We start from the raw sequence: 16990 nt of genomic DNA, 5'->3' as shown, positions 1-16990 counted from the left end.
AGAAGTCAGTGAAGAAAACGGACTGACCCTAAACACAAAAAAGACACAATTTATGGTAGTTACAAAAGCCCAACCGCGCCAAGAAAACTTAACAATACATGGCGAACAAATTAAAAAAGTTAAAAAATTAAAATATCTGTGTACAATAATTAACGAAAATAATGAATACACACAAGAGATTAAGGCAAGAATAGAACAGACACGAAATTCTTTCAACAAACTGAAAAAAGTACTCTGCAGCAGGGACATTTCAATTTCTTTAAAGATAAGACTTCTGTTGATAATAAGTTGGGTGGTTAGAGTCACGAATGTCGAGGTGTTGAGAAGAATGGAAAAAGATAAAGATGTTTTAAATACAATTAAAGTTAGAAAACTGGAATATCTGGAACATCTCATGAGGAGCGAGCGTTATAACTTGCTGCAATTAATAATACAGGGTAGAAGGAGTAGCGAAAGAAGACGCATCTCCTGGTTAAACAATTTGAGAGCTTGGTTTAACTGCACTTATGCTGACCGCTTGAGAGCAGCGGTATCGAAATTTCGATGATTGCCAACCTTCTTAGAGGAGATGGCACATGAAGAAGAAGAAACACCTTTTTAATTGATAAGAAACCTAACTGTTTATTAATTTCATGAATGTTATTTTGTTTTAGAAATGGATCGAAGTCATTACTTCCGTTAAGACTCCGTCCTAACTGTATTTACTTATTTTATTTTAAACCTGGGTAGGCCGCTGAACTGCGAACCCGACTCTGGACTCTTCGCGACAGTTAGAAGTTGGTCCGGGGCGAGGACAGTTAGAAGAGGGTGCGGGGCGAGCAGACCAAATTGCTACGCATGAAAAGGGACGAGTCAGAGACAGACCTCCAACGCAAAATGACATTAATTTCTCGAACACTCAACACATTCTAATGTTTTTTTTTGTTTTCTGTTTTATGTAATCCAATTTTAGTTGTATAGTTGAATAAACACGATAAAAATATTTTGTGCTTAAAAATCCAGGGAAACATCTCAAACATTTGGTAGCAGAGCGTGGTTATATTAATTGGAAGAAACAGCCGGCATTGTATCACGAGGTAACACAGTTGAATTTTTTGCATACATCGGAAAAATCGTAAATACCTCAATTTTCTAATAATTACATACATTTCCTTACCTGACTTTCCGTGTTCTTGCTGTGTTGAATTTATTATAAGCGCAATTAAGAGAAAGTACGATCATTTAACAATATTATTATGGCATTTTAAACAAAAAAGAGCTATTCCACGTCAGCCTCGTTATTTAAAAGTAAAACAGTCATTTTAAGGTTTTAATACGATCATTTTACTGTGGCTAATTAATATCAAAATATAATTACAACAGCTATTTATAGATTTTTGAGGTAAAAACATACAAGGGTAAGAAAATAGTCACACATTTCAGGTTTCAACATGAATACATAAATATTTGATTTAGTAATATTGCATTTTAAGTGTATTTTAACGATGTCGATACCTGAGGTAGATGGGGAGATAGGGAATAACTGCGAAATGAATTAAATAGATTACAGAAAAAAAAAAGGGCTACGGTCAAAGGTCAATTATCTAAATTTTTTTTTATTTACCTTTACGTGTCTCGACAGCGTAGGTCACTGACACAGGTACAATTTTATTATTTATATAATATTATATATATATATATATATATATATATATATATATATTACATTACAAGAATATACAGTAACATTACAATCAATAAAGAAATACATTAAATATATTAAATATTGGTACAATTATTAATAATCAAATTCTAAACTACGTTTCTTCTTCTAAATTTCCTGGTAAAGCTTGGTTTCATAGAGGAAATTAGCAAGGTTTTGGAATTGATCTGGCGAACTGAGAAGTAGGTTTCGACTCAAAAGATTATTTTTTCTTTCGTTGTGAAAGTGGGGACAGTCTACGAGAATATGTTTAACAGATATAATATTGCCGCAGTGTGCACATGTAGGTGGATCTTGGGAAGTCATTAAATGCTTATGAGTTAGTCTTGTATGGCCGATTCTAAGGCGAATTAAGATTTTGTTTTTTCGTGTCATGGAAGGAAACTCAAGCTTTTTAACGCTGGGATGGATGTTACGAAGCTTGGAGGGGATTTTATTCCAGTGATCTTGCAAAGACATTTGGATATTTTTAAAATACGACGTAGTTGTATGTTTTCAATCTCCATATTAGAAGACGAGGCTTGTTTTGCAAAGAGGTCGGCTAGTTCGTTACCTGGGATTTCTACATGAGAAGGAATCCGTATTATGGTTATGGATACTCCCATTGAGATTAAACTATCGAAAGAGTTTTGAATAGCTTGAACCAAAGGATGTACCGTGTACATACTTCTGAGAGAATAGATAGACGCTAAAGAGTCTGTACATATTGCTACTTTTTTATATTCCGGAGATAGTAAGTTTGTAGCTTGGAGAATAGAGATGGAGAATAGAGCAGTATGTATGCAGCAGAATAGCGGAAGATTATAAGATATGATTAAATCTGAGTTTGAAGTTATAGCACATTCAACAGCTATAGGACTCTTAGAAGCATCTGTGTATAAAATTTGGTCAAATCTGTTGTTAGCAATTAATTCTTTAAAGGTTTGCCTTAGAAATTGTGGATTTGTCTGGTGCTTATCACAATTATTTAACGAGAGATTAAAAAATCTGCTATTACAAGAAACCAATTCGCTAACGATTTCTGCTTAGTTGAGGAGACATGTCGTGGAATGCAAATTTTAGATTCCCCATGTCTCTTTTAACATCTTTATCAACGTCTGGCTATGTCTTGCAATTTTTAGAAGGCTCCAGATTAAGGCAGTTATCTGAATTGTGTTTCGAAACTATTTTACGGATTTAATATCAGATGTCGCTATTGCGTCCGTTTCGAAGCCATTTTATCGTTGCTTCCCAAAGACATAAAAGATTAATTTTCACGTTGAGAACGCCTATGAATAACTGTTCTGATGAGCTTTATTAAAGCGAAATACGTATCAACAGATACATAGACGATTTGTACGTGAAATGAAATCTTGACTGTCTTTTTAATTTTAATCTGCTATTAGTTTATTCCAGGGAGGTTTAGGTGATATTAATATTGGAGTTGTGGCTGAAAGATCGATATTATTCAGATGTGGTGAGAGATACTGTGGCATATATTGAGGTTTAATAGGAGAAGGGGAGTTTGGTTTAAAAATTTTAAAAGAGAATATTTTAAAAGTAGTTGCCGGCGACGTAGCCAGATGGGAAGTTCATTAGCTTCTCTGTATAAACTCAGTAGTCTATTTTAGAATGAATAAGACATCTATAAATCTGAAGCAAGGAGTCTTCGTCTGCACCCCAATGATGATTAGACAGAGTTTTTAATAAGTTAAGATTTGGCATGCACTTAGTTTTGAGATCTTTTAAATGACATTTCCAAGTAAGTTTACTGCCGAATGTAAGTCCGAAAATCGGCATACTCTTTACTGTAGGTAGATAAGTACCATTTATCGTAATTTTAGGATTTATAGTACTGGCTGTCCTGCGAAAAAACTTAATGATTTTTGTCTTTTCAACAGAAAAGTTAAATCCACTTACTAAAGTCCATTCAAGTAATTGGTTAGTAGCATTCTGAAGTAGTTTGCAAGTGGCAACAGTGTCTTTGCCTCGGCAGAAAATTATTAAATCATCTGCGTAGAGTGCAAACTTGACCGGAAGCTCAATTTTATTACATATATCGTTTAAAACAATAATAAAGAGTGTAGGACTCAATACCGACCCTTGGGGAACGCCATCAGTTTGTTTGAAAGTTCTAGAGATTTTGCCATTTTCTCTTAAGTTAAAGGTTCTATTTGTTAGAAATTGATTAATAAGTGAAGATATATTTCCAGATATACTGTATTCCTCGAGTTTAGCTATAATAAGAGGCCTATACACAGTATCGAATGCTTTTTCCATATCAAACGAAATAGCTATTAGGTCTTGCTTGCACTGAAAGGCGTTAATGATTGATGTTTGGAGGATTGCTAGATTGTCTGCTGTACTTCAATGTGATCTAAAACCTGTTTGTGCCAAATTTATTATTTTATATTTTTCTAGGAACCACAGGAGTGATCATTTTCTTCACAAGTTTGCACATTGTACATGTAAGAGAAATTGGTCTGTAGGAATTTAGATCAGTTGAAGGTTTGCCTTGTTTTTTAACAGGAATTATTATGGATTTTTGATACAAATTTGGAAATGATTTTTTGGTCCATATTAAATTGTAAATTTCCAGCATTTTAGCTAGGCTAGGTCTTAAAAGATTTTTAATAAAGATAAAGGGAATGTTATCTGGATCTGGAGCTGAATTTTTGCAACAGTACAATGTGTCTGATAATTCTTGTAATGTAAACGGCATATTTAGAAAAATTTGATCGGATTTTCTGCTATCAGATAAACTGAAGTTTAGATTACTAGGCATGGGAAGCTGCCAATTTAAAGTAAGCCTATTTGTTGCTTTCTTATGAAAAGTTTCACCCAAGATGTTTACAATTTGTTGACTAAAAGTGACTGCTATTTTTGAATAAGTATGGCAGAAATTTTTGAATAAGTTTTCTATCCTGTCATGTGTTTAATTTTTTTCCAAATTTTTATTAGAAAGAGTGTCAGTATTTACGGATAAGACGTGTTTTTTCCAAAAGTCTTTTTTGCTTTGTTTAATTACATACTTAGATTTGGCTCTCAGTTTTTTTAAGGTAATTAAATTTGCTTTAGTACTGTCTCTGCGCTATTTGTTTAATGCTGCCTTACTTTGGTGTACACTAATGTGTTGTTTTACGAGACGAAGAAATTGCTATTTGTCCAATATTTGCTTCAGCAGCGAATATTATACAGTTATTGAAAGCGCCAATATTTTCATTTGCATCTTCTGATAACTGCAGCTGATTTAGTTTGATTTCAGTATATAATCGAAAGCCATACCAGTTGGCATTAGAAATGTTCCATTTTTTAAAAGAGTCGAAATGTTTTGCAGATTTTTCAGATATTACAATAGGAAAATGATTACTGTCATAAAGATATTCAACTGGTTTCCATGTGAGGTTAGGATATATTTTTGGGTGGCACAAACTTAAATCTATTGAGAAGAATGTACTAGTAGCAATATTAAAATGAGTTTTGGAATGATTATTCATCATACAAGTATCGGTAATATTCAATACATTTTCGACAGTCTTTTCTCGGCCGAAGGTTTTTTCAGAACCTCACAATTTATTGTGGGCATTGAAATCTCCAACAAGAAGGAAAGGTGAAGGAAGTTGGTATATGAGGTCCACTAAATCGGCTTCGGATAAACTATAATTTGGAGGAATATAAATACTACAAACTGAAATTTTAATTGGACACCAAATGTTAACGGCGATAGCTTCTAGGTTTTGTGCAAATGGGAAGATGTGTGGAGTAGAGATCATTGGATACGAATATAGATGTTCCACCGCTAGCTCTAAGATAGTCAGTTCTCAAGAAATGATATCCTACAAAACCATTAAGAAGTCTTTTGTGGTCAGATTTGAAATTTGGTTCTTGTAAACATACTATGTCGACAGCAGTATCAATAATTAACTCTTGAAGGTGTTCAAGTTTGTTAAAATGAGGATTTTTGGGAATGTTGGGAGGTACCTAAGAGATATTCCTCATTTGGAAGTAATAACAGAGAATGTATGCTCACTGTGTCTGTTGTGTCAGACTGAAAATCATGTTTATTTTTTTTTATATTTTTGTAAATCTGTACTTTACTGACATATCTGTTAGAAAAGGATAAACATTATAAATGTCAGAGAGGAATAATTTGATATCATGTGTAAACTGTTGGGCTTCAGATAATAGATTGCTACTCATCATTCAATCTTCGGTTATCCACTGCTGGACATAGATCTCCCTCATAATTTTCCATCTATTTCGATCTTGTGCCTCTTGCATCCAATTCCTATGACAACGTTTTAGATCGTCAGTCCAACGTGTTGGTGGACGACCTCTGCTTCGGTAGGCATCATCTCTTGGTCTCCATTCCAGTATCCGTTTTGTCCATCTATTATCTGTCATTCGAGCCACGTGACCTGCCCAGTTCCATTTCAGTGTTGCTACTCTCTCTACTGCATCAGCCACTCCTGTTCTTTGTCGTAGCTGGCGATTTGGGATCTTGTCTCGTAGTGAAACGCCTAACATAGCACGCTCCATCGCCCTTTGACACACACGGATCTTTTGAACTGTTCTCCTTGTCATGGTCAACGTTTCCGCAACGTAAGTTAACACTGGCAAAACACACTGATTAAACGTTTTTCTTTTAAGGCATATTGGTATATCAGACGATTTGAAAATATGGTTCAGCTTGCCGAAGGCTGCCCAAGTCAGTCTTATACGACGGAGAAGCTCAAGGGTTTGGTTATCTTTTCCTATGCGAATCTCATGACCTAGGTATTTATAGGTCATTACCTGGTCTATGGATCTTGTTCCTACGCATATATCTTCGCTGACTACAATATTTGTCATCATCTGGGTTTTAGATATATTTATTTTCAATCCCCCTTCTAGCGAGGAAAGGTAGAGCTGATTTAAAAGTTCTTTGGCCTCATCTATCCTATCAGCTATTAGTACAATATCATCTGCAAACCTTAGATGGCTAAGCTTTTCTCCATTTATGTTTATGCCCTTGTCGGTCAGTTTTGCCCTTTTACATATATATTCCAAAAGCGTAGTGAACAGTTTCGGCGATATGGTGTCCCCCTGGCGTACTCCACGTTGTATCGGGAATTTCTGGTTTTGACGATCACCCACTCTAACACTGGCTGTTGCGTTTTGGTACTACTACTACTTGTCGGTTTATAACGTTCTCCGCCGTTTTCCGACTTCCAATCGCCACTTAGACCGGTTGTTCCATAGATCTTCTTCTATGGCCCTCTCTCTCAGTTCTTTATTTATTCCTTCGCTCAAACTTTTTCTCGGTCTACCTCGTTTTCTCTTTCCTTCTGGTTGCCACTTTAGTATTTCTTTTGGCATTCGTTGTTCGTCCATTCTTTGTAAGTGTCCGAACCAGATAAGTTGTTTTGTTGTTAGGTCATCTGTGATTGTTCGTTTGATTCCCATTATTTCTCTAATGCGTTCGTTGGTAATCCTTTCTCTTCTAGATCTTCCTGCGGCTCTTCTCCAAAAATCCATTTCCGTCGCTTTCAGCGTTGACAGTGTTCTTTCTTTCAGTGGCCATACCTCACAGCTGTATAAAGTGATACTTTTTACTATACTCTCATATATCCTCTTTTTATTTTCTTTGCTGATGGATTGGTCCCATAAAATGGTGTTTAACATTGTGATGGCTTTTCTCCCTGACGTATTTCTCTCTCTTATGGCTTTGTCTAATGTTCCATCTTGTGAAATAGTGATACCTAGGTATTTGTAGTCACAGCAGTGCTTTATCGTAGTGTTATCGTCTAATATGAGATCTTTTTGTTCTGCTCCAATGCACAGGTATTCGGTTTTCTTTTTATTTACTTCTAGACCCCATATATCATACTCTTCAATTAATTTTCGTGCCATATAGTTTAAATCGTCATAATCTTGAGCCATTATTACTTGATCGTCTGCAAAGTTAAGCGTATATACCATAGTATTGGTGAGCGGTATCCCCATTGTCCTGCATTTTTGTTTCCATCTTTTTAAAGCACTTTCGAGGTATATTTTAAATAAAGTGGGAGACAAGCAACATCCTTGCTTTAATCCTTTTGCGTTTTGGTATATGTGTTTAATTATATTTATATACCGATAGTCAATTCGGCATTCTGTCAAGGCTTCCAATATTTTTTGTTGATTTACGGTGTCGAATGCCTTTTCATAGTCGACAAATATTAAAGCTAGTGGTTTATTATATTCAGTGCATTTTTCTATAAGATTTTTTATTACCAGTAGGTGATCGTTTGTTCCATAGCCTTTTCTAAAACCCGCCTGTTCTATGGGCTGATAAAATTCCAATTTTTCTAGTCGTTTCGTAATTATTTTTGTAAATAGTTTATAAATATGTGAAAGTAGACTTATGGGCCTGTAATTCCTGAGGTCGGTAGCATCCCCTTTTTTATGAAGTATGATAATTTCTGCGTTATACCACTGGGTTGGTGTTATTGCTTCCTGCAAACATCTAGTGAATAGTTTGGCAAGGACCTGCCATAATCTTTTTCCAGCCACTTTCAAGGCATCTGCCACTATTTCATCGCCTCCGGGGGACTTATTGTTTTTCATTTCTTGCACTGACCTTCGAACTTCATTGGGTGTTACGTCCGGTAAAATTTCAGATCCCTGATTGATTATCTTTAACGCCGAAGAAAACTTCAGTATAGACCAATATAATTTTGAGGTAGTAAATAAGTTTACATATTTGGGTTCTCTCATAACAAACGATAATGACACATCTGAAGAAGTAAAACGGAGGGTACTGCTAGCAAACAAATGTTATTTTGGACTAAGCAAGCAGCTAAAAAACAGAAATTTAATCCAGAAAACCAAACTAATAATATATAGAACACTCATCCTACCAGTGCTGACATATGGGTCAGAAACATGGACCATCTCCAAAACAGACGCAAATCTTCTGCTCGTCTTCGAAAGGAAGATACTAAGAAGAATAATGGGCGCATTCTGTGAGAAGGCGATATAATTTCGAATTGTACGAGAAGTATAAAAAAATAGTAAATGGTAGAGATGTAATATCCTTCATAAAAATAGGTAGGCTTAGATGGGCTGGACATGTGTCAAGAGCAACTGAAAATTACCCACCCAGACGAACTCTATTATCGGTCCCAGTGGGAAATAGGAGTAGAGGCAGACCACGACTGAGATGGAGGGACGGTGTGGACGAGGACGCAAGGAAAATCGGCGCGGCAAATTGGCAACGGTTGGCGATGAACAGAAACGACTGGCGAAATAGACTGGGGAAGGTCAAGGCTCAACTAGAGCTGTAACACCACTGATGATGATGATGATGATTGATTATCTTTGGTAATGATCCACTCCGGTTACATTGTTCTTCTTTGTATAGTTGTCTATAAAAACTCTCTATCGTGTTCATAATTTGAACTCTATCCTCAATGATTTGCCCCTGTTCATTTCTTAATTTGTGGACGTTTTTTCTTCCAATGGACATGCTCTGTCTGAGTACTTTCAAGCTTTTGTTTTCTTCTATTACTCTAGTTACTTCCATCGTATTGTATCGTCTCAGATCTTTTCTAACTTCCTTTTTAATTTTCTTATTCAAAATTCTTAGTTCATTTTGGTTATGATCCTGATTTTCCCTAAGGTTTCTTCTTTCCTCTAGAAGATGTTTTGTGTTGTGGCTTAATTTTTTGTTATTGTTTTCAGGACGAGGACAGTATTTCTTTTCAGCTTCTTTCAATAGTTGAGTAATATTATTGTTCATTTCATTGATGCTGATATTCTCTAAGTCGTGTGTATCCAAACTAGTCTTAATATTTTCTTCGTAAAGTGTTATATCTTCTGGGAACAACCACCTTCCACTTTTCTTTTTGAGGATCATTTTTGTTCTTTCAACTTTAGTGTTAAAAGTCGTTTTTGCTCTAATTAGTCTATGGTCGCTCCCTGTTGAAAATTTATTCAATACTGTTACATCCTGAACAATATCTTTCCGATTTGATATTATGAAATCAATCTCATTTTTTGTTCTTTGGTTCGGACTCTTCCATGTCCACTTACGTTGGGGTTTCTTTCCAAAGAATGAGTTCATCACAAAGAGATTTTCCTGATGTAAGAAGTCAAGAAGCCTGTTACCTCTCTCATTTCTCTCACCAAATCCAAAGTTTCCCATAGCAGATTCTGCATCATCTTGTTTGAATCCCAATTTGGCGTTAAAATCTCCAATTATCAATGTGTAATGTGTTTTTGAAGTTTGTATAGCTGCTCTGATATCTTCATAAAATTGATCAACTTCCTCATCCGGGTGGCTCGTAGTTGGTGCGTAAGCCTGTATAATTTTAAGGTTGTATCTTGGGTTTAATTTAAAAATAAGATAAATGACTCTGGTACATATACTTTTTATTGTGATTATGTTTGGTACCCATTTTTTATGGATTTTTTTTTTAATCCATAGATTGCTACTACCGTATTTATTTTCAAGAAAACTTATAAAATTGTCTACAGAAGTGGAAAACTACTTGCTATGGTAGCATTTCGCATTCCGTTTGATCTTGTCCGGTTAACTGAACTTACACTCACAGGTGCAGAGAGCATGGTAAAAATCCAAAACGATCTGTCAAGACCCTTCCATTGCAAAAATGGACTAAGACAGGGTGATGGACTATCGTGTCTCTTATTTAACCTGGCATTAGAAAAAATGATTCGAGAGTCGCAGATTACTACGAATAGTACTATCTTTAACAAATCAGTACAAATTGTCGGATACGCAGATGACATAGACATCATAGGTAGGTCCACAGAATCTCTGACTGAAGCATTTCGGTCGTTAAGAGCATCTACACACAGAATGGGACTAAATATAAATGTTCAAACGACCAAATATATGTGTTGCACTAGGTCAAGCAACCCGACACCTCCACGAATAATAATCGATGACCTAGAACTGGAAGGTGTTGACACCTTCATATACTTAGGGTCGCTGCTAACCAAAGATAACAACGACAGTGAAGAAATAAAAAGAAGAATAGTACTCGCCAATAAGTGTTACTATGGCTTAAGAAGACAGATGGCCTCAAAAATGCCTAGAAAAATTAAACTGACTGTATACAAAACACTAATAAGACCAGTGCTAATATACGGTTCATAAACTTGGACACTAACACAGAATGACCAAGAATTGCTCAAACGTTTTGAGCGAAAAATACTAAAACAAATATATGGAGGCATAAAAGAACAAGGTTTGTGGCGCAGGTGTTACAACTTTGAGTTGTATAGAAGATTTGGAGAACCTGACGTTGTAAAATTCATTAAGGTAGCACGCCTCAGATGGATAGTCTCAGCACGCCTCAGCACGCCTAGTCGCATCTAACTCTAAAACCAACACATTCAATCTGGAAAGAACATCAATCCAGACAAACCCGTTCGCCCCTGGCTAATAACGACTCACAACCCCCAGGAGAAGAAAAAGAAGAAGTGCTAAAACACCGGCGGTTTTTGGGACAGTTTGCTAAGGTACTCCATTAAAAAATTTAACTCTAGCCTGAAGAGGGTCAACCGACCCTAAACGGGTACAACAAACATTCTCTCCTCTCGAAATAAAGTTCCTTATCCTATCCCACTGAGAATGAACATTGTCCACTTCTTCAGTTAACACTACAATCGCAACACCTACATCGTCTGAGTCATCCTCTAATACCCAAAAACATAAATCAAGCTTACCCGAAACAAGTCAACACTTACCTCCAAATAAAAATACACATGAATTCTCACGAACCCCAGATAACTTCGAAAAAAGAAACCGGAAAAAGAACCCTAGAAGATGCAATCACGCCATCCGCCGAAGAAACCTTTGAAAAACCTAAGCTTTAATTAAAGAAAAAAACCAAAACTGATGACAAAAACTTAAGAGATGAGATACCAAATCTCCAAACATTACTAGAACCAGTTAGAGAATATGTAGAGAGGGAAAAGCAATTGTTAAGCTTCGATCAAGTAGTGGATCTATTCGAAAATATACAAGGATCAAAAGACATAATCAGCGTAACAAAATTGTACTCAGAAGACTCTCATGCACTTATAAAGTTTCTAACGAAATTACACTCATACTACATCGACAAAATAATGAAAACCAAAAGCACCAAATTAATACGAAAACTTAGCAAACACATAGGTTTTCTTCCTGCAGTGAAAACTTCATTGCCGGAAGAGAATTCCGACTCATCGGTAAATAATTCCTCTAAAGAATAATTACATTCACATCTCTGCTTCAATGGAACTTAAATGGGTTTTACACCCATTTTGAAAAACTAAAACATATTATCTCTGAATCACATCCATCTATTATCTGTCTACAGGAAACAAATTTCAAAAATTCAAACAATGTATATAACTGTCGTAATTATTCATGTTTTTATAATAACAGATTAAAACAAAACATTGCCAGTGGAGGAGTAGCAATTTACGTGGATGAAAAATTCATGAGCACACAGTTACCAGTGACTTCAAATAATATTGAAGTAATAAGTATCGCAATAAATATACCTCAAAAGATTTATATATGTAATATGTATATCCCACCAAATCAAACTATATCCCAAGAAGATTTTACAGCTACTTAAAAAAAAATCCTTCGCCTAGAATTATCGTTGGAGATCTTAACTGCCACAATCCGATGTGGGGTTCCATAAAACTCAACCCGAAATGACGAATTATAGAAGATATTATAACATCCAAAAATCTGAATCTACTTAACGACGGAAGACCAACCAGATTTGTAGCGTTTTAATTTTTTTTTAACTACGAAATATTTATATATTAAAAATTTCTAAAGACGCCCCTGTTTATCTGTTTGCGAGGAAAGTTAAAATGTGAGGATATATTGCGTTCTATTTTTTTTACGTTTCTGAATTCAAGTTGAGGAATGTCTCAAGGTTAATTTTCGAGTTGATTCGGCAAATGTAGGCAATGCGGGGAGAACGGGGAGGTGGATGACCGCTATTGAAACAAAGGGAGCGTCAGGTTTGAAGAGTGGCTTTAACGAGAAAGAGGTTTGAAGAGACCATCAAAGGGAACGGGTCATTGTTATGTGGTGAGAAAAAAAGCCGGTATAGTTTGCCGGAAATAAGTGGAATTTATTCTTATGTAATATGTCAGATTTAGAAGAGTAACCACTTGTTTCGACGTTTAAAATATTTGTGTGAACATCTGAAAAGTAATTAAGAAATCCCGTTTTCAACATTTGAGTAAGTGCCACCTTCAACCTCCTTGTGTTCCTGGAGCCATTTACCAATATACTATTATACTTTTGTCTTATATTTTAGTAATCTTTTGAATATACCTCTCTTTCTTTTACTATGTAATTAGTCATCAAATTTTAAATTACTTTGCAGCAAATTACTATTACGACATTTCATAATTTTCTTTGTTCTGTTATCGAGAATCAAATCTTAATTTTTTTAAATTTTAAGCTACAGCAAACTTTTATATATAACTTGTTTGGCTTTATTTTTAGAATGGACTATGAGAAGGAACAAAGGAGACTTCAAGCCCTCATGGAAGAAGAACCGCTTGATATAGAATATGACGACGACGATGACGAGAATGAAGTAAATCCGGAAGTTATTGATGAGAGGTCGGAAGATTCGGAAAGCGAACAAGAACAGGATTTAGAGGAAATAAAAAGAAGTTTTACTGAATAATGTACAAGAAGAAAGTGTTTTTAGGGGAAAAGATGGTACAGTGTGGAGAAAGCGTCAAAGAAAAAACAAAAGGGTACATATGAGCAAGTCTAATTTAGTAAAACAATCACCTGGGCCTAATAGATTTACGAAAAAGTTTAAAGACATTTATGAAATATGGAGTTATTTCATTGATGAGGACATGATTTACATAATTGTAGAATCCAATAATAAATATATTGAAAGTATAGCAAGCAATTTCTCTAGGGAGAGGAATGCAAAGCTTACAAATTACATCTGAAATTCGCGCTCTTATAGGCCTTTTATATTTGGCAGGGACATATAAAGCCCATCACCTGAATACAGAAGATATCTGGCAAATTAATGGCAAAGGTATCGAAATATTTAAACTAGTTATGTCCCTCTCCCGATTTCGGTTTCTTCTAAGATGCATTAGATTTGATGACAAGGTCGATCGTGAAGAACGTAGGATTAGATAGGATGGCCGCCATCCGAGTATTTTTTGACAAATTCGTAGAAAAGTGTAAATCGGGATATAACTCTTCGCAAAATTTAACATGCGATGAAATGCTTCCTGGATTTTTAGAGAATTGCCCTTGGATACAATATATTCCAAGCAAATCCTCAAAGTATGGGCTCAAAATTTTTAGTTTATGTGATGCTGAAATGTATTATACCATAAATATGGAGGTTTATGTGGGTCGTCAACCAGATGGCCCATTTACTGTAGACAATTCCCCGAAAGAAGTTGTAAAAAGAATGTGTGCGCCAATAAAGAATTATGGGCGCAACATTACTCTAGATAATTGGTTCATTAGCATTCCTCTAATAGATGTTTTAAAAAAAGAATTCGGATTGACTGTTGTGGGGACCATTAGAAAGAACAAAAGGGAACTGCCCCCTGAATTACTTTAAGGATCTCGTCCTCTAAAATCAAGTATGTTCGCCTTTAGCGATACATGTACCTTAGTGTCGTATATCCCCAAAAAGAAGAAAGTTGTATTGCTTGTTTCAAGTCTACATGATGACGACGCTATAAATAGAGAAACATTTGAACAATATAAACCAGAAATTCTGACGTTTTATAACAAAACAAAAGGCGGGGTTGACGTCGTTGATCAGCTATGCTCCTCTTATGATGTTTCGCGAAAAACAAGACGTTAGCCCATGGTAATTTTTAACACCATACTAAATATCGCAGGCATTAATTCGCTAGTGATTCATGCAAGTAACTTTGATGATAATAAAATGCTTAGAAGAAAATTTTTGAAGCATTTAGCATTTTCTCTTATGGATGAACATCTACGGGTCCGAGCAACAGTAGACAATTTAAATAGAGATCTGAAGTTACGTATTAAGGCCATATGTAATATTCCTAACACAGACGGCACTCCAACGAATGTAGGAGTACATAGTAGATACTACTTTTGCGACCGTAAAAAGAACCTAAAAACGACTGTTTCCTGCTGTAAATGTAAAAAGTTTTTATGCAGAGAACATACACGTGCAGTATGCGAAGAGTGCCAAACTGAACTTATTCGGATTAACTAAAAGTTTCCTTTTTTTTTTATCGGAGTAGAAAATAGTTTTTTTAATGTTCTATCCAGTGTTTTTAACATTAGTTTACTTTTTATATGTACCTACATGATTCCATAGTAAAATTCTCCTGTTTTATTATGGAATCACTAACAGGAGAATTTTACTGTCATCATGGCATGTGTTTGTCTTTTTAAAGACGAATTACATGTTATGATCTTTTCTGACGGATATTCTCAAGTTAAAGTTGATTTCATGTAATCGAATGAACTATCTTATAAGTAAAGTCGTCCCAGGAACGCAACTCAACAATATTGGCAATATCATTTTAAAGTCGTCTACTTTAAAATGTATAATGTATGTCTGAATTGTCAATATAGATGAGTCAGATAAAATTAAATTATTAGAAGAATTTTTCACTAAGTAACAAAAAACAAAATTTGTTTGTAAAAACACTTTACACTTGTCTGGACCCGGCATTACACCATACCGGTAGCCGAAATTTGTTGGTTAAACCAGTTTCCTATGCTGTGGTAAACGCTCAGTTCATAAGTATATTTGTACAGCGTTGCCGATTAGTTTAACATCTCCGATTTTAAAATATTTATAACACAATTGAATCGCTATATGCAGAAACAACACATGTCCATTTTTCCGTAAATCCGGTTATTGGAAGAATATGAGTATACACACGTAATTACATCGAACTACAGCAAAATAACACATGTCCATATTTAACCCATTAGCGCTCAGTGGCTGCCAGTGACTTTCAACACCCGTAAAATCTCTTGTGTATTGTGTGTGGCCTATTTTTAAGTGGTATATAATTTTTAGCGTGTCCACATGTATTTATAACCTACAAATTTGCTTGTAAACTTGTTAGGTGCTAATTAGTATTTATTTCAATATTAGAGTTTTGCAGCAACCAAACTTAGTCCTAAAAAATGTAAGTATTTTTTAGTTAATTTATAATATTTTGTGTTCATACTCAATTCATTTTAAACCAGAGGTTTATTATATATACTGATCTAAGAAAATTAACTGTTCGTTGAATTATAACATAATTATGGTGCCCTAAATTCACGTGGCAACTTTAGTTGCCACTGAGCACTAGAATGATTTATTTTTTTCTTTTAGGTCTGAAGATAATACGTTTAGCGTAGATGAAATTATGAAAGCTTGTGAAGAAAATTACGGATCAGGTTTTTTTAGAAGAATCAGGTCTGTAGGAATAGTTCCTCCTATAGAATCTGCTGAAGCTGATACAGACGAAGATTCAGATTTATCAGATGACGAAACTGAAGTAAATCCAAATCATTTACCAGGTAGAATCATCAGATCGGAAGCGATTGTTGAGTTGGATGAGGAAATTGTTGAGAATCATTCAAACAGTACAGTAAATATCTGTTTGGATAAGAAAAATATTGATTTGCCACAGCCAAGTACTTCAAAACCTATTGGAAATAAAAAGCGAAAAGTAATTGCATCTTCAAACAGTGTTTTTGGTCTCAAAATAAAGAAAACAGTTGGAATTTACCTCCCGTTTACTATACCCTCCGGACCATCGACTATAGAATTTTTGGAAAACTCAGTAAATTCTCCACTTCAAGCTTTCAAATTTCAAACAAAGACGTCGATTTAAGGATATATTACGGTATCTCCATCTAAATGATAACTTGAAAATAAACACTGACAGGTTTTACAAGGTCCCCCTCTGTTTGATTATCTAAATAATTCATTCAAGCAAGTACCAGTTACCAAGTTGGAAATTCAGTTGCTATAGATGAGAGCATAGTCCCGTATTATGAACGTTATCCTACAAAACAATTTATACGGGGCAAACCTATTCGTTTTGGGTTTAAATTTTGGTTTTAGCAAGCCCTAATGGATTTGTGTCTCATGCTAGGACTCAAGGAGGACATGTAGTACTAGGACTTGCTGAATATGCCAACGTTCCTAACGGGACTAAATTATATTTTGACAATTTATTCACTTCTGTGTCCTTACTTGAAGAACTGTCTAAACGAGACTTGGGAGGAACTGGACCATTGCGAGAAAATATAATCTTTCAAGAAATGTG

Source organism: Diabrotica undecimpunctata, chromosome 9, assembly GCF_040954645.1.
Source record: "Diabrotica undecimpunctata isolate CICGRU chromosome 9, icDiaUnde3, whole genome shotgun sequence".
NCBI classification, from domain to species: domain Eukaryota; kingdom Metazoa; phylum Arthropoda; class Insecta; order Coleoptera; family Chrysomelidae; genus Diabrotica; species Diabrotica undecimpunctata.
This window is presented reverse-complemented; position numbering follows the sequence as displayed.